Source organism: Xenopus laevis, chromosome 5L, assembly GCF_017654675.1.
Source record: "Xenopus laevis strain J_2021 chromosome 5L, Xenopus_laevis_v10.1, whole genome shotgun sequence".
In the NCBI taxonomy this organism is placed as follows: Eukaryota; Metazoa; Chordata; class Amphibia; order Anura; family Pipidae; genus Xenopus; species Xenopus laevis.
In genome coordinates this window covers 7777486-7802464 of record NC_054379.1, presented here as the reverse complement: position 1 = coordinate 7802464, position 24979 = coordinate 7777486, and the positions used below count along the sequence as shown (strand labels likewise).

Here is a 24979-nt window from a genome sequence, read left to right as displayed (position 1 = left end):
TTACTATCTGTTGTTGTGCCATTAGGTTTGCACAAGATATTTCATTTGGTACAGTTGACTAGTAGGTTAATTTATAAAAGAGACGAAAAGGTACAACGTGAAACCGTCATGAGCAACATAGTTAGCAGCTATTATTGTCGTGTGATTACTGAAGCGCAAACCGTTGTGCTTGAGTGTAAATTGCACACGGGTGGGAGCAATTTGCTCCTTTCATGTAAAGGTCAGTCCATAGGTGTCCACATGCTCCACCCTTAAATATCATTCAATGTCAATGCAGGGAATGGGTACAAGACTATCTGTCACTCCTGAATACCTCATTCTTCATCTTGGACTGAATGTGCCAAAAAAGCACAGCCATACTTTGCAGAGCAATAGGGTTAGGCTACGTTTATGGTTCCCTAATGGGCACACATTTACTCCCCTTAGTGCACCTGTCCTTATGCCTACCACTTAGTAAATTGATGAGTCTGACCACCAGCACTGTGACTATTAGTGATTAGAGAAATGTCAAGAAAATATTATTTCAAAAACCATAAAATTCTGCAAAGAGAGAAGCATGGCCGACCGGCACTCAACGTATCCACAGGACCAGAAGAATTAGATTAAAAGAATAATTTTATTTGTACAAAGTTTAAAAGTATATAAGTCTACATCTCCATCCACCCTATGCGTTTTGCACCCATTCAGGGCGTTAGTCATGGGCTCATTTTCAACAAACACCACATCCCTGTGTTTTTCAAACCTAGCAACACAACAAGACAAAAACTGGTGCACCCAAAGGATCCAACACCAAAAGAAAAACAAAGCAATGTGGTATACGGAGTCCAGTGAAGCAAAGAGTGCACTGATCTATACATTGGGGAGGCAAATAAACTGCTCACCAAGCGAATGGCTCAGCATAGGAGGGAGAACTCTACAGAGCAAGACTCAGCTGTCTTTCTACACCTAAAATACAAGGGACACTCCTTTGAAGATAGCAAGGTCCAAATCTTGGATAAAAAAGACAGCTGGTTTGAACGAGCCGTGAAAGAGGCGATTCATGTCAAGGTGGAGAAACCATCCCTGAACAGAGGCGGGGGCCTTCGACACCACCTGTCTGCTACATACAATGCTGTTTAACATCTGTACCCCATGCGGATTCAGAACACTTCACACATCCATTCATGCAACTCTCACAAGTAACACCTGTTTCTAGGAGTTGCATGATACATTGGTAATCCTATCACAGTAACTACACAGAATCAACACCGTTGTAAATTTCAGATGTCACCTCTTTGAAGAGTTAGAATGTGCCATTGTGATTAGATCAGTGGATGAGTTTATATGACGAGAACTTCCCACACCAGTCAGTTGTACTGAAGAAGCTGCTCGGATGAGTAGTGAAACGTCTTCAATGATTACTCAGCAAGTCCAGTTGTTTTAGATTTACCTATACTAGATATAGATGCAGGGAACAGGAACAGAACAAGACTAATGCAGAAGTGAGATCAAGAGCTGAGAACTGATAACAACAGCTGAGAACAAATGCCAGGAGTGGGACAAGAACAGGACTGGGTCTGGGACTAGAGCAGGAACAGGACCAAGTCACAGAAGAGCTATTGATAAGCCACAGTGCTCAGGCCCCAGCTGATAGGAGAGCTGGGCTTATATAGACCTGATTGGCTGACACCACCCGCATAAGCCTCTGGGGTGATACAATGGAGCATATGCTGGCTGGCCTAGTGGTTTAGGTGAGCAGCCAACAACCAGAAGGTACAGGGTTCAAGCCCCAGTTAAGCCTTACAACAGGACTATAGTGCTAATTTCTAATAACACATATTTAGTGGAGAGACTGTATTCCGTAGGCAGTATTGTTGGGGATGTCAATCAATATACAGCATACAGAGCCTGAGCTGTTGTAATCTTGCTATTGAATAAAACGTTGGCTTCCTATTCTGTAGCTCTGTAGACTAGGACAATAGGCATATTCCATCAGCCGGTGCCCTTTTTTTCCCTTTTATTTCAAGTTTCATTTTTTTATCGCTTTCTCATTTTCATATTTCTCCGAGTTAAATCGTGCCACGTTGCAGTGGTAAAACTGTGTTTTAATCAGCGAGCAGATCTTTGAAAAAGCTCATCACTAGAATTAAATGCCAGCCAAATGTTTCCACATACAATAGTCTGACATATTGTCGCTTTTGTTGAGAAATATGTGACATAATCAGGAAAGTGGCAGGCTCTGTTCTCCTTCACATAATCAACATTTATAGGTGACTGAGCAGCCTTGAAGGTTATTTGTGTAAAGAACATATAAATTATATATTGTATGGAACTGTCACCACCACTAATAAGAAAATTAAAATCCTTGAAAGTAATAAAGAGGTACTTATCATCTCTTGCTGTAAAGATGCATAGGGTTCAACTGGTCTCCTTATGTGGTGTCTAAGTTAAGTACTTGAGAAGAACATTCAAACAAAGGGCTATTCAAGGCTCAGGCAGTCAGCAATGCGTTGAACAATGTTTCTAAGCTAAAATATCAGAGGTTTGTTAAAGAAGAATTCCTTGCATTGGACATCAGGTGCCCCTTCCTTGTGAGTATTCACAACAAGGTGTTATTGACAGCAGTGGAGTCAAGTGAGAAGTGCTCAGTACTGCAGCTCAGGAGTCGGAACATTGTTCTTGCAGGTTGACGCTAATGCAGTAATTTGACCTACAGTATGTCTTAAAAAAATATCAGATTAAATCTAAGCAGAAGACAAGGCTTTGAGGATTAAGGAGTTATGAACATATTCAGCAATATAATATTTAGATTTCTGATCAGACATTTGTCGCGCTTGAGATTAAAGGTTTAAGATATATAAGATATGCAGTTTAGAAAAATAATCCATAAAATACTTCTTAGTCAACTTTTTTTCTATCTTTAAAATTATTCTAAATACCCCAAGCACAACACACCTTTCTCACATTCTGTGTCATGTAGTTTCTGCATCACAAGCAGCTCAACTGCAGATCTCTCAGCTACTTCCTTGTCTAGCGCGAAGCCCCGTCCCTTTTATTTTCTGAGCTCTCCTACTCTAATGACTTTGAAGACCTCAAAGAGGTGCACATGGCTGATTGATTTCCATTGCAGCAGAGGCAGTGAACATGTTCAGTAGGCACCTCTGAGGTTTTCATAGTCGGAGAGAGAGTAGGAGAGCTCAGCTAAAAAAAAGGGGAGGAACCTAATGCTAGACAAGGAAGTATCTGAGAGAGTGTCCTCTCCGATCCTCTCTGAAAAGTACTCCGTCCACTCCACGCATTCCGGTCTTTGGTTTAGAATCGGCGGTCTCGGTCATAGTGGGAGGCTTAAGAAGTATAGGAAGTTACTACTACTTGGTGATATTTTAGAAAGAAAAGTAGTGATACAAGGAAATGAGAATTGAAATGTATAATTTGAACCTCAGAACTTAGTATACAGTGGTGTGAAAAACTATTTGCCCCCTTCCTGATTTCTTATTCTTTTGCATGTTTGTCACACAAAATGTTTCTGATCATCAAACACATTTAACTATTAGTCAAAGATAACACAAGTGAACACAAAATGCAGTTTTTAAATGAGGGTTTTTATTATTTAGGGAGAAAAGAAATCCAAACCTGTGTGAAAAAGTAATTGCCCCCTGAACCTAATAACTGGTTGGGCCACCCTTAGCAGCAATAACTGCAATCAAGCGTTTGCGATAACTTGCAACGAGTCTTTTACAGCGCTCTGGAGGAATTTTGGCCCACTCATCTTTGCAGAATTGTTGTAAATCAGCTTTATTTGAGGGTTTTCTAGCATGAACCGCCTTTTTAAGGTCATGCCACAACATCTCAATAGGATTCAGGTCAGGACTTTGACTAGGCCACTCCAAAGTCTTCATTTTGTTTTTCTTCAGCCATTCAGAGGTGGATTTGCTGGTGTGTTTTGGGTCATTGTCCTGCTGCAGCACCCAAGATCGCTTCAGCTTGAGTTGACGAACAGATGGCCGGACATTCTCCTTCAGGATTTTTTGGTAGACAGTAGAATTCATGGTTCCATCTATCACAGCAAGTCTTCCAGGTCCTGAAGCAGCAAAACAACCCCAGACCATCACACTACCACCACCATATTTTACTGTTGGTATGATGTTCTTTTTCTGAAACGCTGTGTTACTTTTACGCCAGATGTAACGGGATGCGCACCTTCCAAAAAGTTCAACTTTTGTCTCGTCGGTCCACAAGGTATTTTCCCAAAAGTCTTGGCAATCATTGAGATGTTTTTTAGCAAAATTGAGACGAGCCTTAATGTTCTTTTTGCTTAAAAGTGGTTTGCGCCTTGGAAATCTGCCATGCAGGCCGTTTTTTGCCCAGTCTCTTTCTTATGGTGGAGTCGTGAACACTGACCTTAATTGAGGCAAGTGAGGCCTGCAGTTCTTTAGATGTTGTCCTGGGGTCTTTTGTGGCCTCTCGGATGAGTTGTCTCTGCGCTCTTGGGGTAATTTTGGTCGGCCGGCCACTCCTGGGAAGGTTCACCACTGTTCCATGTTTTTGCCATTTGTGGATAATGGCTCTCACTGTGGTTCGCTGGAGTCCCAAAGCTTTAGAAATGGCTTTATAACCTTTGAAATTGAACTCAGTTGTGATAAACCACAGTTAAGTTATTTTTTAACAAGGGGGGCAATCACTTTTTCACACAGGCCCATGTAGATTTGGAGTTTTTTTTCTCCCTTAATAACGTAAACCTTCATTTAAAAACTGCATTTTGTGTTCAATTATGTTATCTTTGACTAATAGTTAACGGTTTTTGATGAGCAGAAACATTTAAGTGTGACAAACATGCAAAAGAATAAGAAATCAGGAAGGGGGCAAATAGTTTTTCACACCACTGTAGGTAGGCTTTTCTTATTGCACACAATGTTTATTGGGGCTTCCTTGCCCTTTAATAAACGTATTGCAGTATGCACAATGACCACGCCCATTTGTCGCAACCACAACTACAGCTATAAAGTATAGCTAATGTTTTTGTACTCAACTTTGATTTGCAGTGTCTTTTCGTTTGTATTTCCTTGTTTAACTTTACGTATTTATTGCCCAGCCATGGGATTTCGCTTGCCACGTTTCTATGTGTATTAGTATACAATATCATTATAGTGCTACCAATCTTACATTTGTCGAGTATGCCATTACTACAGGATTAGGTGGAGATTTTAGGCCCCCCCCCTCACCATCTGGTCCTTCGACTACCATTTTGTATTGATAGAAAAAAAGACATAATAGGAATGAGAAGTGGTTATGAAAGAGAAAGAATGGAAGAGCTGGTTTGTGAGTGAGACAACATTTAATTTAAAAGGAAATTGTGGTTGGTAGTGATCAAAAGGAAGAGATGAGAGAGTTTATGAACACTAAGACAGTGTGCGAATTGAACTGAACAACCTACAACTTTGTGAAGGGGAAGTTGTCTGTAATACTCTCATGTTCTATCTATAGCTGGGGTCCCCAACCTTTTTTTGCTCATGAGCTACATTCAAATGTAAAAAGAGTTGAGGAGCAACACAAGCATGAAAAAGGTCCCTTAGGGGGGCAAATAAGGGCTGGGCGGCAAATAAGGGCTGGGCGGCAAATAAGGGCTGTGATTGGTTATTTGGAAGACCCTAAATGGACTGGCAGCCTACAAGCGGCTCTTTTTGACCGTAAACCAAAACTAGCCTCCAATCCTGGGGTTAAAAATAGAGAGCAACATCTAAGTGCTTGGTAAACAACATGTTGAGTTGGGGATCACTGACCTATAGGGTTTCTAACGAAGACAGTAGCAACGGTGTCAAAACATTTATTCCAGCATTTCCCATCGTCAAAAAACAATAAAAATGGCCACAAGTCTGTAAGGTCATACTTACCTCAAGCATAACAAAACAGGCCTGTACATCTCGCAATAGTTTATTCGCTGCCCTAAGCCTATGTGACAGTTTCATTATTGACGTTTTTCGTAGTTCTTGCAGATGATGTGGACTCAATGAATATAAAGACACTGGTACTTTCCCATATTCACACAACTGCCAGCATAAATATTGTTAAAGAGGTGGCAGTTGCTGTGCAAATTGACTCCAGCCGTAATCAACAATGTTTCCAGAGTCCAAGCCACAGAACCTAAATGAAATAGAAACTGTTAATGAACACGGTATTCATTCCATGTAGTTGCTAGTTCTGCTTGATGGCGTTGTTATTTAAGTGAAATGACTAAGGATAACTCAGAGTAATGGCACCAGGCTTGACACGTGACGTGACTGAAAGGCGAGCTATTCACCGCGAGGATCTGAATTTCTTTACAAGAGATTGAGTACATTAGAGAGGGTCAGACATATATGTGGACTCAAGTGAAGCTTTGAAAAAACCAAAGTGATTGCAATATTGACAGTGCCCATGAACAAAGGCAGCCCACATGTATTTTGTATTTTTATCATCCCACTTTGTTGTTAAGTGCCTAAGAAGGTTTATATTGAGAAAATAACTTTTGACATTTCATCTTGTGATATCTGAAACAGACACAAGCCTGAGTACAGAGCTGACGACATATCGTCATCTGAGAGGCTTGTTTTCTTCTCGTTCATTTATCGATCAAGGAAATAAATGGGATGAAACAGAAGAAAATGAACTGATTTTTTTATTATTTGGTTGTGATGTAGGTTTTTGAGAGTTTCAATGTGAGATCTCTAGGTACAGTTGATAAGGATATCATTGTGTATTATATGACATTTTTATATACACACCATGGTAGAGAGGGCATATAACAAAAAAAATGGCCAATAACCATCTCTGATGTCAAAACCCCACCTATACTAGGCACAAACACGCCCCACAAATATAACCCCACCCCATATGTCACTGCTCCACCCCTGATGTCATTATCTCACCTCCTTGTTTGGTTTTTACGAAAGTCAGAGCTGGCAACCCTAGTGTATGGATGTTGTCTACATATTGTAGATGTTTCAGGTGGTGGAAAGTCCAACCCATGTGCCTTTAGTCCAAGAAGTCCAAGAAGTCTTTTGATGGTACTGGTTTCAACAGGTTTCATTCATATAGCCTTTGCAACAATACCATTTATTAGAAGGGGTTTAACAAAATATTGTCTGCTCTTAATTTTTACTGGAGGTGCCACCTAGTACCCTGCCGCTAAAAAATGTTTATATGTATAAATTATGCCTTGGGTTAAAACTATATGGATGAATAAAAGTAACACAGTCATGGGACCTGTTATCCAGAATGATCCGGACCTGGGGGTTTCCAGATAATGGATCTTTCTGTAATCTGGATCTTCATACCTTTAAGTCTACTATAAAATCATGTAAACATGAAATAAACCCAATAGGCTGGTTTTGCTTCCATTAAGGATTAATTATATCTTAGTTGGGATCAAGTACAAGTTACTGTTTTATTAATACAGAGAAAAAGGAACTAATTAAAAACTTTTTTTAATATTTAGATAAAATGGAGTCTATGGGAGATGGCCTTTCAGGAATTCTGAACTTTCTGGATAACGGGCTTCCAGATAACGGATCCCATACCTGTATTAACAAAATGAGTGTCATTTTAAGGAAGAATAAACAGAAATCCTTATAAATATAGTACCGTTTAATTTTAATATACCAGCCTGGGAAGATGTTGAACATAAATATGATATACTTACTCGTGCCAGCTTATGCCACCTGCTTTTTTATTTCAGCAGTTGTATTTAGTACAAGGGGATTATTTTGCTGCAGTGAACAATATCAATTTGGAGAGATTTCATGTCCAATGGAGAAGTCATGCAGCTATGATAATTATCTTCCTCTCTTTTAACCAGATTAGTCCTCAATCAGGTATTTGTTTAAGCCAAAGAAAAAACTATTTAAAAATAATCTTAACAGTTAAAGGTTTACCAGGAAGGGACGGCCCTATTGAAATTAATACTTTTCATATGATCCTTTAAACATTATTCTGGCCCAGTTGTCTGTCATACTTGTGTTTATATGGGATTTTAATTTACGGGAATTCTCAATTTCTCTGTTGACTTAATGATTTGGCTGGAGGTATAGGATGTACGTTGGCTTATCACCAACCTAAGGTAAATGCCACGTGGAAACGTTATGAAAGCCAACCAAAACACAGACAGATTAGTAAGAGACGTGGAAAAGGCCATTTGTCCTCTAGTGCTCTTTTGTAGCTGTCTGATGAGCTTAAAGGGCAACAGAACCATAGAGATGTCCTGCCATCCATCTATGGGCAAGTTGTGATCTCTAAGCAGTGATCCCCAACCAGTGGCTCGCGAACAACATGTTGCTCATAAACCCCTTGGATGTTGCTGACCGTGGCCTCAAAGCAAGTGCTTATTTTGAATTTCTGGTTAGGAGGCAAGTTTTGGCTGCAAAATAACCGCAAACAGCCTCCTGTAAACTGCCAGGGCTACCAAATCACAGCCCTGATTTGCAACCACCAGAAGCTTTTTTTCATGCTTGTGTGGCTCTCCAACTCTTTCTATAATTAATGGATACAAAAGGATGGGGATATATAATAATATGTTGGGAGTATTCCATTACCATCTGCTCTTGGTAAAATCAGACCACACCCTCTATAGTGCTAAACAAGACCCAACATGGTTTCTTGTAAGATTATCACAATAAAGGAGGCCTGTGGGAGGTAATAAAATGTTATGACCAGCTAGCCTGAGAATGCTAGAACAATAATTCCTTCACTGAAGGGCAAGCAAAGCAATTGGGAAATAACTTTACCCAGGACATTAAACATTTAGGGGGTTATTTATCAAAGGTCAAATTTAAGAGTTTGTTATACCTCGAATGAACTCACAACTCAAATGGTATCTTATTTAAGAAAAAAACGAACGTAAAAAAGCTCAATTCAGCGAGTTCAAGTTGTGAAACCCGAAAACTCAAATCATCAACTTCAAGTTTTCCACTGGAAAAACCTCGAATTATTCAAGTTTTCAGCAAAACCCATTTTCAAATGGTTCAAGCGACCTCTGCCATTGACTCCTACATGACTTCAAGTCAAGTTTTTAGATGGTGTATTTTTGGATTAAGCTATTTCCAGGGTCGATGTATAATTAATCCCGAAAATTTGATTTTTTTTTTTTTTCTTTTTAATGTGAGTTTTGCCAAAAAAATCAACTGAAAAACTTGAATTTTTAAACCTTTATAAATAACCCCCTTAATATTCCATGCAACAAACAAAAAATACATTTAGAATTACAAAGCCCCAATATCTTGGCTGTGGATGGAAATGTACAAGCCCCAATATCTTGGCTGTGGATGGAAATGTAAAGGGAAAATATACCCTACACATAGAACCATTTCACTTTATCTGAAATGGAAAGAAAAAATGGGCATTAAAATATAATACTCCTTGTATGCTTGTGTCAGTAAAGGCAATTTCCCTAGACTTTAAATATTCCTCCAGTGTTTTGCAAAGACTAGAAGCTATGACTTATTTCTTTGTTTGTATGCTGTGTAATTATATATAATAAATGTTATATGATGACAGAAAACCCCATCTTATACAGAAAGATCCAACTTGGGAATACATTTATGAAGCAACGTTGCTGAACATCGTCAGTTAAACCTCTAGATGTCTCCACAAACAAAAAAAGTAACTTACACAACAAAATGAAGTGTAACTGACGCCCATCTAATAGTAGAATGTAGACAGTTAAGACTAATATGCCTCCAGAAGGTGTAGGCTCTTTATGCTCCCATTTCAGAAGAAATAATTAGACGTGAGTGGGATCAGTGCTTCTTAAGTCTCTGAGCAGACAGGTGACTTTAGGCTTAATAGAGCATCAAAGGTTGAGTCTTAAGATACATCCTTCTTTTGTTTCTTGACCTCATCCTTGTCACTAAGTAGACCCTTACCAACGTGTGACACACATTTCCATTGATTAAGGAGGCTTGAAAGAAGGTATGCTCCACTCTAAAGTATCTGATATGGGTACCCAGAGCCCAAATGTACAAAACTTGTACAGTTAGATCGTATTATACCTTGGAACTTGCTTATACGTTGTATAGTCTCAGGTAATGTAACATTCCCTGTCCAAATGTTATTGTGAATATCCCTATAGCAGATTTTGATGTTTTACTTTCATGGCATTGTTTCTTGACTTGTTTCCCAAGAAGTTCACTTTTTAACATTATATTAAATATTGCAGCTAAGCCAATGTTTATTTTGCAGTACATTTATGTTACAATCAAGACACATTTGGGGAATGAGAAGGACATTGAGTTGATATTTGCATTCATGCTGATGATTGAGAGCTGCCTCTCTATGAAGTTATTCCTTCAACACAAATGCCATCAAGAAGTCAAAATAGACCGTTGTTTTTCATATGGTCTATGGGCAATGACTCTACAGACTGAAACCGTATGGAGGCTTCAGAATATGTATATAAGAAGGGTTATAAATGGGCTCAGGCAAAACTAGACTTTGTGACACCCACCATTTATATAATTCGTACAAGTCAACCAGCGGCACTTTTGCTGAACTACAGCCACCAGCAGCATCAAGACTGGGCCAAAGGATGGATAACACTGGTTAAAAAGGTATGGGATCCGTTTTGGGAAACCTGTTATCCAGAATTACGGGAAGTCCATTTCCCATAGACTCCATCAAATAATTAAACATTCTTAAAAAAATCTTTTTTTTTACTGTACAAACAAAAACAGTAAATTGTACTTGATCCAAACTAAGATATAATGAATCCCTATTGGAGGCAAAACTACCCTATTGGGTTTATTTAATGTTTACATGATTTTTCTAGTTGACTTATTTCTAAATAGACTTAGATCCAAATGACTTATCTGGGAAACCCCAGGTCCCAAGCATTCCGGATAATAGGTCCTATACCTGTACCTTTGCCATTTTCCCAACTAGTTGCTGCTTCACTGGCAGGCAGGCAGAAGCTCTATAAGTGCCATCCATTAACTGTTGACACAGCCCATTGTGTAAGTAGAAAGAGAAAATGAGTTCATGACTGATAGATGCAAAGTGGCAATACAGGTTTATGGTGTTTTTTACACAGTTGGAAAAAACATACACAACAAAAGTTGTGGCCTGAAAATTTTCAGTAGAGAGAAGCACCAGTGCTGGCATTTGCATACCATTGCAATTTAATTTAGGGTTTTTAAGGTAACGGTTAGGAGAAAGTAGTTTTACAGTTAAATATAGTTTTACAGCTGAAAGGAAGGGAACATGTGTGCTCCAGCTTTCTGTGTATTGATGTCAAGTCATAATTGCTCCACACAAATCCTTGGGCTGAAGGTAGCCTTTGGCTTGCTATGAAATCATAGCCAATCTAGTAATGAAAAGGTCTGCAGTGAATGGGACTACAAAGAGACGACTTCTGCTGTGATCAATAACCGTAATATAGTATTCACTCGTAAGAATAATGGGCGCAGAAAGATCCTCTTTTGTTGGTCTTGTCTAATAATAGGTTTGGGTGCTTTGTGCAGAATATACTCCAGGAGCATTGAAACAAATTAATACATTCATCTAAATTGTGTCTTATTTGTGTTTCGAGTCAAATACACTTCATATTGGAACCCTTAAATATTACATATACCTGTAGAATTCTTTCTGAGTAGGTCTGTCTAAATTTGTGGAATTTCAAAATAATTTTTAATTGGATTAAAATCACATCTTCATTGATGATAATTCTCTCTTACCTAGTGATGTATTAAGATAACATATGTTTTGTCTATCTTGGGTTTTCGATTGTAATAGTAACTGTGTTTACACTATAGGGGTCATTTACACACACAAGCTCCCTGTGCAATTGATTTTTTTTACCCATGATGCAGCATTTCAACCCATTATTCCAGTGTAATTACAACCACGCACTGAGTTGAGTCCACCACAATTGCATTTTTGACTTCTGTGCATCTGCTGAGTCAAAATGGGTGCAAGTGCACCTGTGTTTGACACAAAATCTAGTGCAAGATGCATCTGGCATTTTCAGAGTGGAAGTTGTGTCACAAATGGCGTTTAGATTACATTCGCTAGGTTCAAATCCATGTTGCACCATTTGACGCAGCCCACTGTGGGAACCATGGAACTACCACTAGGTCCAGGATGGGTAGAAGCACCAGGGTTTCCAGCACCAATATGCTCAGTAGCCTACCATTCATCAGAAGAGGCAAGATAAAGGCATTGACAACCATATGGAAGTGAAGGAACATGATTGGATGCAAGAACATTATGAATTATGTCTCCATCAGCACCTGCTCTAAATGAATCCTTATATTTCCTTGAATTTTTATCATAATAATTACTTGATTTTTCGTGAGAAGTGAGATTATTTATATAATACTTTTATACTTGTTGATAACACTAAATTCAGAAATTTGTTAATTAATTCTTTTTTAATCTTTTGACTGGCCCAAGGTTCGGGGTACAGCCAGACCCCAAATGGAAGTGCTCTTTGAATGATCACTAAGGGTCAAGTTTTTTTCACTTCTTAGTGCTCTCACATTTCCATCTGGAGTCTAGGTAAATGACCCCTATTAACTTCTAATTACTAAAACCTTAGAAGTGGAATACTGTATATCTCAATGTAATATTTGCTATAGTAACCCAACTACTCAGCCTTAACTATTGTTACTTCATATAATAGTACTTCATTTTTTTATTCTCATAGACTTTGACCTAATGACTCTATCCCTGGGTTTTCAACCTTAGAAATGTATAGAAATGAAAAATTGCTTTATCAGTTAAGGCTTGTTAGCAGATGCTACTTGTGGTTAATACTATCATTCTTTTTTAACTTTGTTTTATGCCATAACACCCTTAGATACTGTATGGAGAACATCTAAAAGAAGGCTCTTGATAGTGACCTTGTCCTCTTACACACCATTCTATGTGCCTCAATATTATAGCTACATTAGAAAATCGGCAACTCCTTGTGACCTTCGGCAAGCCACATCATTTTCTGTGTCTCGGGCAACTCGGATTTCTTAGTTCTCCATGGCATGGACCTTGACTTAAAGTATTGGTGGATTACTGTGTATACATCATTTAGTAATGCTATTTAATTGTAAATGTTGATTGTGAAACTATTGCTTTCATTGTTCCCTTTATGAATTCCTAACGTCTATTAATTAGTGGACCTGCCATTGACTTGCTGTATTGAGTCCACTCAACTTAATTTTCTGAGGGCAAGAAATGTGCGAGACACACCATTTTAGAATTAGAGACAGGAGGAAAGGGTTTCAAACAGATATTTGCCTGTGTATTTAGTTTACATCGAAGTTTAGACAGAAGTTATGTCAGGTCTGATTCCTCGGAAAAATAAACAATTGGCCTTCTTAATGGACCCAAAGCCACACTTGGGCCAAATTAATCAAATACCAAATTAATCCAGTACCAAATTAAATTTACACTCACAATCCTTAGGAAATTCCTTGAGCTCTTTCAGCAGCAGCTTGCTCTTAAAAAAGTTTTTAGGGTAGTAGATAGTAGACAGTGCTTGCTACCAGGGAACACAATTAAGAAACACATTTCCTTAATCACTAAGAGGCACTTGTTTGTCCATTAAAATAGTCTTTTTTGCCAATTTACTCACTTTTAAATGCAAAGTTTTCCAACAACACAGCTCAAGTTTTCAGAGCCTCTCTTAAACTTCACCTTTTCATTACAGGAGAGGCTAATCAGACCTCACACCTGAGCAAACCCTCATTTTTACAGCCTTCTGTGCTGTTTCATAGAGTGTTATGGGAGGGATTCACCTTCATTCTATGGGGAAAATTCACTAAGATTCGTAGTTGCGCCAGGTGCAACTTCGCCGCGCTTCGCCAGGCGTAGTTTTGCCAGCGCTCCGCAAATTCACTAAAATCCAAAGTTGCGCACAGGGGTAGCGTAAGGTTGCGAAGTTGCGCTAGCGTTGATTCGCTAAGTGAAGCGAAGTTACGCTAGCGAAGGTTAATTTGCATGCGGCGCCAAATTCAAATTTCAATGGAGGAATACGTATCAGCACTACAAATGCCTAGAAAACCTTCAAAACATCAAATAAAAATTTTATTTTGCCCTACACATGTGCCCACTGTATAGGTAAGTTGCCATGAGTCAGGAAATGTAGGGGGGAAGGAGGGGAACCTGAAAAATTTTTTCGATCTTTTTCAGCCTATCACCCATAATGTAGAAAACACGCCAGCGTTTTTTGGGACTTAGAAAAAATTTTGACTTTTTTTGAAGCAATCCCTATCTACTCTGTTGCTCTTCGCCTGGTCTGAGGTGGCGAAGGAAGTCTAGCGTAAAAGGTAGCGTTCAGTACACTGCGCACGTTAGTGAATTTGCGTAGTTACGTCCGTAGCGAAAATTCGCCAGGCGTAAGGGTGCGAAGTAACACTAGCGAATCTACGCCAGCGTTCGTTAGTGAATTTGCGAAGTAACGAAAATGCCCAACGCTAGCGAATTGACGCTAGCGTTCGGCGCTTAGTGAATTTGCCCCTATGACTTTCCCAGTTGTCATGCTGCAGTGGCTGGTAACTTCTGGTATACATACGAAGTTGATACTCTCCAGAGAATGTAAGAATATTTGAGGAACAGGAAAGTGTTTCCCTGGACAAACGAGTGGAAGATCTTATGGTAACCCCCTTTTGTGATCTAAGATTATGTGATAGTCTTTGAGGTAGAGGCAGAGTCGACCTCCTATAGGATTTGAGTTTAACAAGATATGGAAACCCTTCTATGATAATCCTGGTTGCTAAATGATAACCATTGTAATTGTGCTTATAAATAGACAAAGCTGTTTTCATCTGATATTTTGTATGTCAGCTCGGCTGGTTGAAAACATTTTATTTTGCTTAAATGGTTTTTGTATTGTTTAAATTCTAAGAAGCTGCAGTCCATCTATCTAAATGTTCTTATTATGATTTTGTTAAATTGCCGTTGATCCATATTATACAGTAGTTTTTAAATGCTTTCGGAATAAGATCTGATTGTTATCCATATACGAGATTCTCTCTATCGCACAAGGGCAAGTTTACACAAAAGAGATACTGATGCTTTGAGAAATAGCCTTGATTATATAAAGACATCAATGGCATGATTAAAGGATTGATTCAATTTTTTTCTCCTCTGTGGACGTATTGGCAAACTGTTTTCAATTGTGGTTACCTGTTTTGAATACAGAATCTGCACAGGGATACAAGTTATTCCTTAGGCAGTGGTACCTCACTGTAGATCAGGGAGAGGACTATCCACCTATAGGAAGTAATTTTTATGATGCAGAAAGGGTTTAAAAATTTGTAAAGAGGCAGATTATACTATTAATGAATAATACTATTCATTTAAATCAGTGTCTCATCACTCAACTGAAGTTTGTCCATATCAGAGCTATTAATGCACTCACATATATAAAAAAAATAAATATACCTACACCTGTGTTAATTGTAGTTCTTGAGATTATTGCATCCTTTGATATTATGCTTGTCTTAAGAAGAAGAAATAGGAAAACAAGAAAAAAATTGTCTTCATCATACCAAACATTAATTTTAAGGTGACCGTGTTTTTTTTTAATATGAAGCAGTGCAACGGACTCTGATGAAGCATAAGTGACGTCAGGTGGCAGTGAAGCCTTTAAGAATGTCACTAACATAAAGGAAGAGCTGGGCAATTGCTTAAAGGGATACTGTCATGGAAAAAAACATTTTTTCAAAATGAATCAGTTAATAGTGCTTCTCAAGCAGAATTCTGCACTGAAATCCATTTCTCAAAAGAGCAAACAGATTTTTTTATATTCAATTTTGAAATCTGACATGGGGCTAGACATATTGTCAATTTCCCAGCTGCCCCAAGTCATGTGATTGTGCTCTGATAAACTTCAATCACTCTTTACTGCTGTACTGCAAGTTGGAGTGATATCACCCACCCTCCGTTTTCCCCCCCCAGCAGCCAAACAAAAGTACAATGGGAAGGTAACCAGATAACCGCTCCCTAACACAAGATAACAGCTGCCTGGTAGATCTAAGAACAACACCCAATAGTAAAATCCCATGTCTCACTGAGACACATTCAGTTACATTGAGAAGGAAAAACAGCAGCCTGCCAGAAAGCATTTCTCTCCTAAAGTGCAGGCACAAGTCACATGACCAGGGGCAGCTGGGAAATTGACAATATGTCTAGCCCCATGTCAGAATTCAAAATTGAATATAAAAAAATCTGCTTGCTCTTTTGAGAAATGGATTTCAGTGCAGAATTCTGCTGGAGTAGCACTATTAACTGCTGCATTTTGAAAAAAACATGTTTTCAAATGACAAAATCCCTTTAAAGTAAAGTTCTACTGGTAGATCCCTTAAAAAGGACCTCATTCTGCTGCCGTCTTGCACCTCACATGAAGTTGCATGTGCTGACCTTGCCCTGGTGGAGGAGGTTTCTAAAGTGCCCATGTCATCAGAGGAGGACATCCTACACAGATAGGAGCTGCAATGTGACTGCTCAAAGGAGACTATTAGACGTTAACTTAATCAAAAATGAATTGAGGTTGTGTCCTATATGTGCATTGCTGAGACTATGGCCCAGCATCAGTATATGTTTTTAAAAACTGGTCATCATCCCTAAATACTTTGTTTTGGGGTATTTTAATTTCATTCATCCAACTTCCAAAAAAGCTACTCCACCTCTCCATTACCCTGTATCTTTCTCTGTCCACACTTCTCTCTATGGGATACATTGCTTTGCTAGTCTTCCTTTAGAACCTCTGCAGGGACAAACAGGTAGAATAACGTCGCCTCGACACAGGTCCCAGGAAACTGGCAATCTTCACCAGAGTGTAAAGCTATTATTAAGGCTTAAATAAAGTAAAAATGTTGACACTCTTTTTTTTGTGATTTAAAAAAATGAAAGATATTTTAGGGATGCTTGTACGTTTGAATATACTTATTTGCATTGACCTTTAATGCATTTTTACATGTCAAGGCTTATTTTATGTGGTTTAACATTCAACGTTTGCCTAAAAATGCAACAGAAATCTTAAGTGTAGGGTCGACTAATGCACTTTGGTATATTTAAATAAATATATTTTTATAAATATTCTGAAGTGACTTTGCTGAGAACTTCTCCTATTTAGAATCCACTTTAGGGTAGAATAACTGTACACTGCACCATGAAAGGTTGTGTTGACTCAAAAAAGAAAACAGGGAAAAATTAGATCTTGTTTATTATTTTCCATCTGTTTTCTCTCGCAAGGACTGAAGATATAGGAACGCAGTTCAGGCTGACTTGGTGCTTAGCGGAAGTCAAAAGATGACAAAAGGGCATATTTATGACAAAAGGGCATATTTTCAACAAGACAATGAGACAAAGTTGCTTTATTGAGAACAAAAAGTCAGCTTGCTCACGGACCATGATTCCTTCCCTATCGAATTTATTTAAATGATCTGTTTCAAGTGGATCGTCTGCGCGGGTCTACAAATAATCATACTCGTATCAATCTATATTGCATGACTTTTGTTAGCTGTAAAAACAGTGTTTTTCAGTAAATTGTCACTTATTATTTATTGTTCATTCAAGGCAGCTAACATAGAAAAAAACACCTCGGCTATGGTGTCAGAAGAATAAGGACAATTTAATGTTTTCTTTTGATGTTGTTTGTTGATATCTAGACCACTGCAGCTTGATTGCCTAACATTAAACCTGTAATAATGGTGCAATCATCGAGGTCTCATCATGAATGCCTTTGCAATAGAAACAGTATTTACGCAACTGCAAAATATTATCAAAGTTTTGCTCATAAAGCTCTTATTTTCCAACATTGATCTGCCTTGGTCAGTTGTCGGCTATTCTCATCTGAGTTGTATTGATTGTATAATCAGTAGATGGTGTCTTCGGGCAGGTGAAATTCACTGTTGTTGGGTGAGTAATTGGCTGCTTGCCTGTTGACCTGTACAGTTTTTATTTTAATCCTGTACTCTGCCAGGATTGCTACTTATTATACTGACCCAGAGTTATAATAGAGAATGTTAGAGGATTAGACATTATAAAAGTCATCCTGCATGTCAACCCACACAGCAAACAATTGGAAGATCTGTGGAGTGAGAGGGGACCTCTTATCAAGCATATGTATTTTTTGCCAATTTGGCACTTGTCTGAGGCGGCAAACCATGTTTATAATGGGGTTTCAAGGTGGTTATTCTAGAAAGCAAATGCCAATTTATGAACTGACTTGTGCATTCTGGGTCTGATTTTTAGCAGAAACAAACAGTTTGTTTCTTGCGACCACGTGGTCTTTAGTTACACCACTGAAACAGAACTCTCGTGAAAGCCATTAGAATTCAACTCCTTGCTATATAATAAAAATCCCTTATATATAAAGCAAAGCAGTATATTGCACGTGTATAAATGTTGGATTTGGGTGCCAATCCCCGAACTTTCAGCTAATGGGAGCAGAGCACTATAGAGAACACAAATTGGACTCTCAAAAAGTCTAATGTTCTGTCCAAAGTATAAAAAGTATTTTTATTGTCTACAAATGTGTAGTCCATGCCTAAATGCACTTAATCATAAGCCAGATAAAACATTCTCCTTGACACACCAAGCCTATCAGGTGTACCACAACTATACATTGCTCCAATGGCACCATCTGAAGGACCTACACTGTCTACTAGAGTCTTATAGCTTGTGTCGGCACCAGCCAAGGAAAGGGGTATTATCATTAGATCAGAATGGCAATGTGGCCAGTAGAACCCCTGATATGATTCCCCTAGCAACCTCAGGGGCCCAGTGTCATGCCATCACGTGAATGTTATGTTGACTTAGTAGTCTTCTAGCATCTTGATTGGTTAATACTGCAGTGACCTTAAAATACTCATAGTAGATTAATTTAAACATTTAAAAAAAGATTAAGAAAAATAGCTAATAAGCAGGAATAGACAATAAAATGTGAAAATATGAAAAGCTCAATAATAATGTCATGTTTGGCTCCCTAAATCCAGAACAGGTGCTAGGTTTCCGGTCACGGCTCTGCTTCCGCCTGTAGCAGCTGCCTTTGGCCTTGGGAGGAGCCCTCAGCTACTTAGATGCCGCAAGTCTTAATAAGAGAGGAGCCGACCAAGAGTTCTGGACAGGCAAAGGTGCACGCGCGTTTCCAAGGATTTTGGACAGAAGGCAACAGTTCAGGGAATAGACAAAAAGCTTAGTCAGGCAAGCAAGGGTCAGGATTAGCAGAGTTCAGAGTAGTCAGGCAGGCAAGGAACTTGTAGTAGGTAACATGTTACTACTGTGTAGGCACATGTCAAGGACACCATCAGAAAGTTTCTTCCTCCTATAATAAAAGCTGGTTAAAGAACTGAAAATAAAAGCTATTATAGTTGTATATAAATATTTTCTTATTTTTAAATACACACACCTGACACTAACCTACTATCATATAAATTTTCAAGTAAATACTAAAGAACTATTTTTAAAAATGTTAAATAAGTAATTATTGCCTCCTTGCAATCCAGTCCGTGCATCATGCGCATGTTGCAAAGCTAGAACATTAAGCTAGAAATGAGAAAGATACTTACTGAATTTAAAATGTTTTAGTGCCTCAGCTGGACAGCTAAAAGCTTTGTAATGTATGACAATGTCTTCAACACCTACCATTACATACACATTGTTTACTGTAGTGGAATCAATGCAAACAGTAGGATACATTGATGATGGGTTATTACTTGCATGTTTGCATTTGATGGCTGCTAACTTTGTTAGAATGCCTTATCTACCAGAAATAGAGTTTAATACCTTGTACGCTATATTTCTGAGCCCTGGTTATTGCTTCATATTGAATTTTTAACCCTCGGAAGTAACTGTAAATTCATCTAGAGCGACCAGGTGATGTCATTTTGGCTTAAAGATGCAGCTATTAGTTGTCATTTTTACACCGGATTTGAAAAGCACCTTTTAGATTTGTTACTTCTGGAGCAAATGCGGTTCATCCTTAAATAGAGCTCTAGGGGAGCAACAGAACTTGTAAATGTACATGGTGGTAGATCATGGGTTCAGTTCTCACAAGGGATTTCCTCCTTTTAGTCAAAGTTTGGGAAGATTGATTTCCCAATTCAAATAAAATTTTTAAATTTTTTGATCCAAACTCTCAAATTTGAATTGTGAATTATCCAAACTCGATTCGAATTTAAATTTCTATATTTTATCAAACCTATACCCTTGGAATAATTCAAATTCGACTATTTGCCACCTTAAAACTGCCGAGTTAATGTATAAGTCAATGGGAAAGGTCCAGTGACCAATTTGAGGATGTTATTAGCCTTCCTGCCATTCGAGTTTTTTTCGGAGAAAAAACACGATTTGAGTTTAGTCAAATTCGATTCGAATTAGATTTGAGCTTTCGGGTCGTTAATATTAGTTTGAGTTTTAGATATTGTTTTTTTTCTTAAATACCCTCCCAATAGATTTTTGAATATATTCAAATTTATTACAGTTAAAAAAACTCACGTGAATTCGAAATTCGACCTTCCTTTGATAAATGGACCTCTAAAGGTCTTGGCTGCCATAAATGCGCTACACTATACAACTAAAAATATCTGGCAACATTTTATGGCCAAAAGAATCCAGAGAAACATTCTGTTCTGGAAGCAATGTCAGCACCAGGATTATTTGTCTAGAATTTTTGTTTTAATGATCAGTGAGCAGCACCAAACCTAACATCACCTTTCCCAATTCCACACACTGGCTGGAGTATAAAGGTTGCCTAGGAACACATTATCATAAAAAAGATAATATCCAAAATATTGTTGTAGTTGGTTTGGTGTATTAACGTTGTGATAGTCATACTATGGCGCTCAAAGCAATGGAAAGGTATTCCAGCCTGCAAGTGAAATATAAAACTCATGCTGTTCTACATATTTCCATTATTACAGAAGGATCATTTCTGTACTGTGCTGGTTTAAGGGAGCCATGACCAAATGCTGGACCAGAATGGAAAGGCTTAAGCCCAAAAATCTGAAAACCTCTGCTTTAGCCCATATTTTTTCCTAAACTGTGTGGCACATAAAGGCTATTGCAAATCCTGTGATTATGCTGAGGAATTGCTCAGCAAAAAAGGAGTCAACCCATGGGTTTATACTTAAATATTTCTTGATTACTGTGCAAACTGGAGAGCTGCTGAATTAAAAGCTAAATATTTATGAATAGAAAGGCGAAAAAGGACCGCACATGCTCACCGCTCTCCCCTCAGATCAGGTGCTCCGTCCAACAGTGTCCCCACTGTAAACACGACAAGAACTCGAAGGAAGACGGCACTTCTGAAAATAAGGTTTATTGGAATTCCTGCTGAGAAAAAAACCTTACGCGTTTCGGGAGTTATCCCTTAGTCTGCTAACCTATGACTAAGGGATAACTCCCGAAACGCGTAAGGTTTTTTTCTCAGCAGGAATTCCAATAAACCTTATTTTCAGAAGTGCCGTCTTCCTAAATATTTATGGTTTGGCTCTTTGGGCTTCTCAATGGCATGTTCATGTTTTGTTATAATTGAGTCTATCCATCATTTTGACTATTCTAGACATACGTGTCTTCTCATAATATGTCTAAAATAAGCTTAGTCTTGTGACTTGTACTCTATTTGATTTGTTTCACCAATACAAAACGGCATTGTTTTTCATGTCATTCATGGTCCAGCTTTCACATCCATAAAATTGAAGACAGACAGAAAATACCATACCTTGGACAAATTTGACCTTTGTTTTCATAGACATGTTATTATGTTTGAAGATCATTTCTCCATTTCATCCTTATTCTGCCAAGTGCCAGTCTTCGCTCTCTGTATTGACTCTCAGATGCTTTTTTTAAAAAAATAATAGTTTCAAGGAGGCATAGCTGAGCATCAATTCTTATCGTACAAACGACGAGAAAAAAATCTGAAAACCTCTACAATCTGAACAGCTAATAAATGGTCCAACAGGATCAGCTCCTGTTGACTTCTCCTGCTTCCACTTGCCAAAATTTTGTGTTTTCAAGTTTTTTTGTGGTTTTTATCCTTTATAATTTTTTCATGGAAATAAAAGAAATACAAATTTTTAGAGAAAAAAAATTTGACTTGTGAAAAAAAATAGAAGTTTCAATGTTTGTAAATAGTAAATCCATATATAAATCAATACATAAATAAAAGAAAAATGTAATTAAATGTGCTGCAAAAAAAAATGTTTTGCAATTACAGCCATCTATTATTCCCCAATGATAAAAATACATTTTAGCATGAGCACACAACACAAATATTCACAATATACTGCAAAGCATACAGCTAATTATGAAGCAAATTATTTGCTCAAGCAACCACAGAGCTGGTTGGTAGAACAAGGAGTTTTCAAGTCAGATCAACAGTAGGCTGAGGTCCAAATCCAATCAAGTAAATCTCATGAAGAGTTGTGTCAGCATGGTGGCGGGCTTAGCACAAGTACATTTTCCATATTTAAACTCCACTAGGAACTAACGTTTCCTATTTCAGCCATGCATTCTACATGAAGCTTGATATAATCGTAGATGTATCTTCTCCAGTACTTGGCTAAACATAGACATTCATGCATGCAGAATACTAACCCAGGATGGCACACATCATTGTAAATCTGCTGTCCTCAATTCATATAGAACAAAGTATTACCATGAAATGAACACTGGACATCAAACCAATGTTTTCATGCTGGCTGAGTGTGATATTCTTACATTATATACAGTACGACAAATCGTTGTCCAGTTAGCAGTTCTTTTCATAAAGGTCTGACCATTGAAGTAGAAGTGACTCCTTGCAAACTTAATAAACCAGGGAACCAGTCTATAAGGAGGTAGCCGTAAAGAGTGGCTAGTGTTGGTGATGAGTTTCTGTTCAAGACCTCCCACCAGCCCCATATCACTATGGATGGTTGTTTATGGGGAACTGATAAAAAATCATTTATTTATGGGCTCCCACCCCGCAAGGAAGATCAAGTATTGTTTGTCTTTTGTAGGGTTGGAGTCATATTTAGGGTTGGGGCATCGTTCTTAATTACTGCTCTGGTGGCTAAAGTTGTAAATACTTTAATGCAATAATCTCTCTTTTATCTACATGCAGTGAGTTTTTTTATTGTATTAGTAATGTGGCATAAAGCCACATTAGGTGGCTTTATGCCACATTACTAATACAAGGGGTGTTCACCTTTAAATGAACTGCTCGTATGATGTAGAGAGTGATATTCTGAGATTGTTTGCAATTGGTTTTCATTTTTTATTATTTGTTGAGTTATTTAGCTTTTTATTCGTCAGCTCTCGATGCATTGATTTGAATAAGAGACTGGAATATGAATAGGAGAGGCCTGAATAGAAAGATGAGTAATACAAATTAGCCAGAACTATGCATTTGTAGCCTTACAGAGTATTTTTTTTAGATGGGATCAGTGACCCCCATTTGAAAGCTGGAAAAAGTCAAAAGAAAAAGGCAAATATTTCAAAAACTATAAAAAAAAAAAAAGACTAAGCAATGAAGACCAATTAACAAGTTGCTTAGAATTAGCCATTCTATAACATACTAAAATTGAACTTAAATCGATTATAAATAGGCTGTAGCTCACCTTTAGTATATGTAGGTGGATTCTCCTGCAAGGTGCCCACACCCAAATAATACAGTCAGTATTATAATAGAAAGCAGGACAAATCCAAGGCAGTAGCTATGACTGCAAAGTGCTTTTATTGGGGAAAAATGCTCCACAACATGTTTCGGGCGTTGGCCCTTTATCAAGTATCACTTGATAAAGGGCCAGGGCTGTACTTTATTTTAGTTTTCTTGTAGAAACACATGCCTTTATTCAACGGAAATGTGTATTAAACCATAAGATAGACCTCTTAAATATCCTACACTTATGTTCAGTACCACTCTACATTGTGAATGCCTATTTGCCCAATACATGGCTAATCATGTGTAAATATTGCATCTTAATGCTCAGTTCATGGATCATAAAATATCTAAACAGGTCTGATGGTTGATAAATACCTCCCAGTCAAGTTCACCATTGTTGTACACGTGGACATCGTGAAAAGAGCCAGTGTACCTGAACGATGCCTGAAATGTTTTTAAAAATGACAAAAAGGATGCTTACTTTTTAAGTGTTGTAATTGTTATCTTTCATTTAAACCCACACAAGTATAAATATTTATAAATATATATTCAAATTACAAAGTTTGACTTTTCTTGATTAAGGGGTATGGGCTTGCCTTGGCAGTAGCCTAAACTATCTGCAAATAATAGTTTAGTTTCTCATTTGTCTAGTCCTTCTTAGACTTCAGGTCAGATTCAGACCTTAAAGGAGAACTCGGCACCCCAATTAAGAAAAGCTCCTACCTACTAACCTAGATAGTCCCTCTCCCTGCTCCCCCCCCGCATACTTCTATAGCCCTTAAAATGTCCCTAAAATATTTCTCACCTATCAGTGCAGAGTAAGAGCAGCGGAACTTGTGGACGCCAACTTCCGGATCTTCGGGTCCTCTTTGAAAATTCAAGTCCTCTTTCCGGCACTTTTGGTGCATGCGCAGTCGATACGAACTGGAAGACTGCTCCAACTGCGCATGCACCAATTTATTAATTGGGGGTTAAGTTCTCCTTTAAGAAGTCTGTGGAGACGATTTGCCATGAGTTATTGTAGTTTATCTAGATGTCAGGGGCAAGAATCTTGATTGTGGTTGGTTTAGGTATTGTCTGGAGCTTTTACAGCAACTCCATTGTGCAATGATTCTTATTTTTTACTGCATTCTCCACCTACTGGCCGATTTCAAATTATGAATGATTTGTGAGCTATGTTTAAAATATGTAAACGATGAAAAGTAGAGTAAAAGAAAACAGAAGTGTCCCTTTAATATAATGCATGCTTAGTTTATCCACCTGGACATCGCCTATAATAATATTTTTGGAAATATTTTTCATGAAAGTGAAACCTGTGAGCTAATCATAAATAAAAGCAATCATTTCTTGAGCTGAAATATATATATATATATATATATATATATA

The 24979-nt window shown here is 38.0% G+C and overlaps 1 protein-coding gene across 1 annotated transcript in view; it reads left to right on the top strand.

Moving 5' to 3' along the window:
- camkmt.L (calmodulin-lysine N-methyltransferase L homeolog) overlaps nucleotides 1-24979 on the top strand; it is a 213712-nt gene that overhangs the window by 87213 nt on the left and 101520 nt on the right.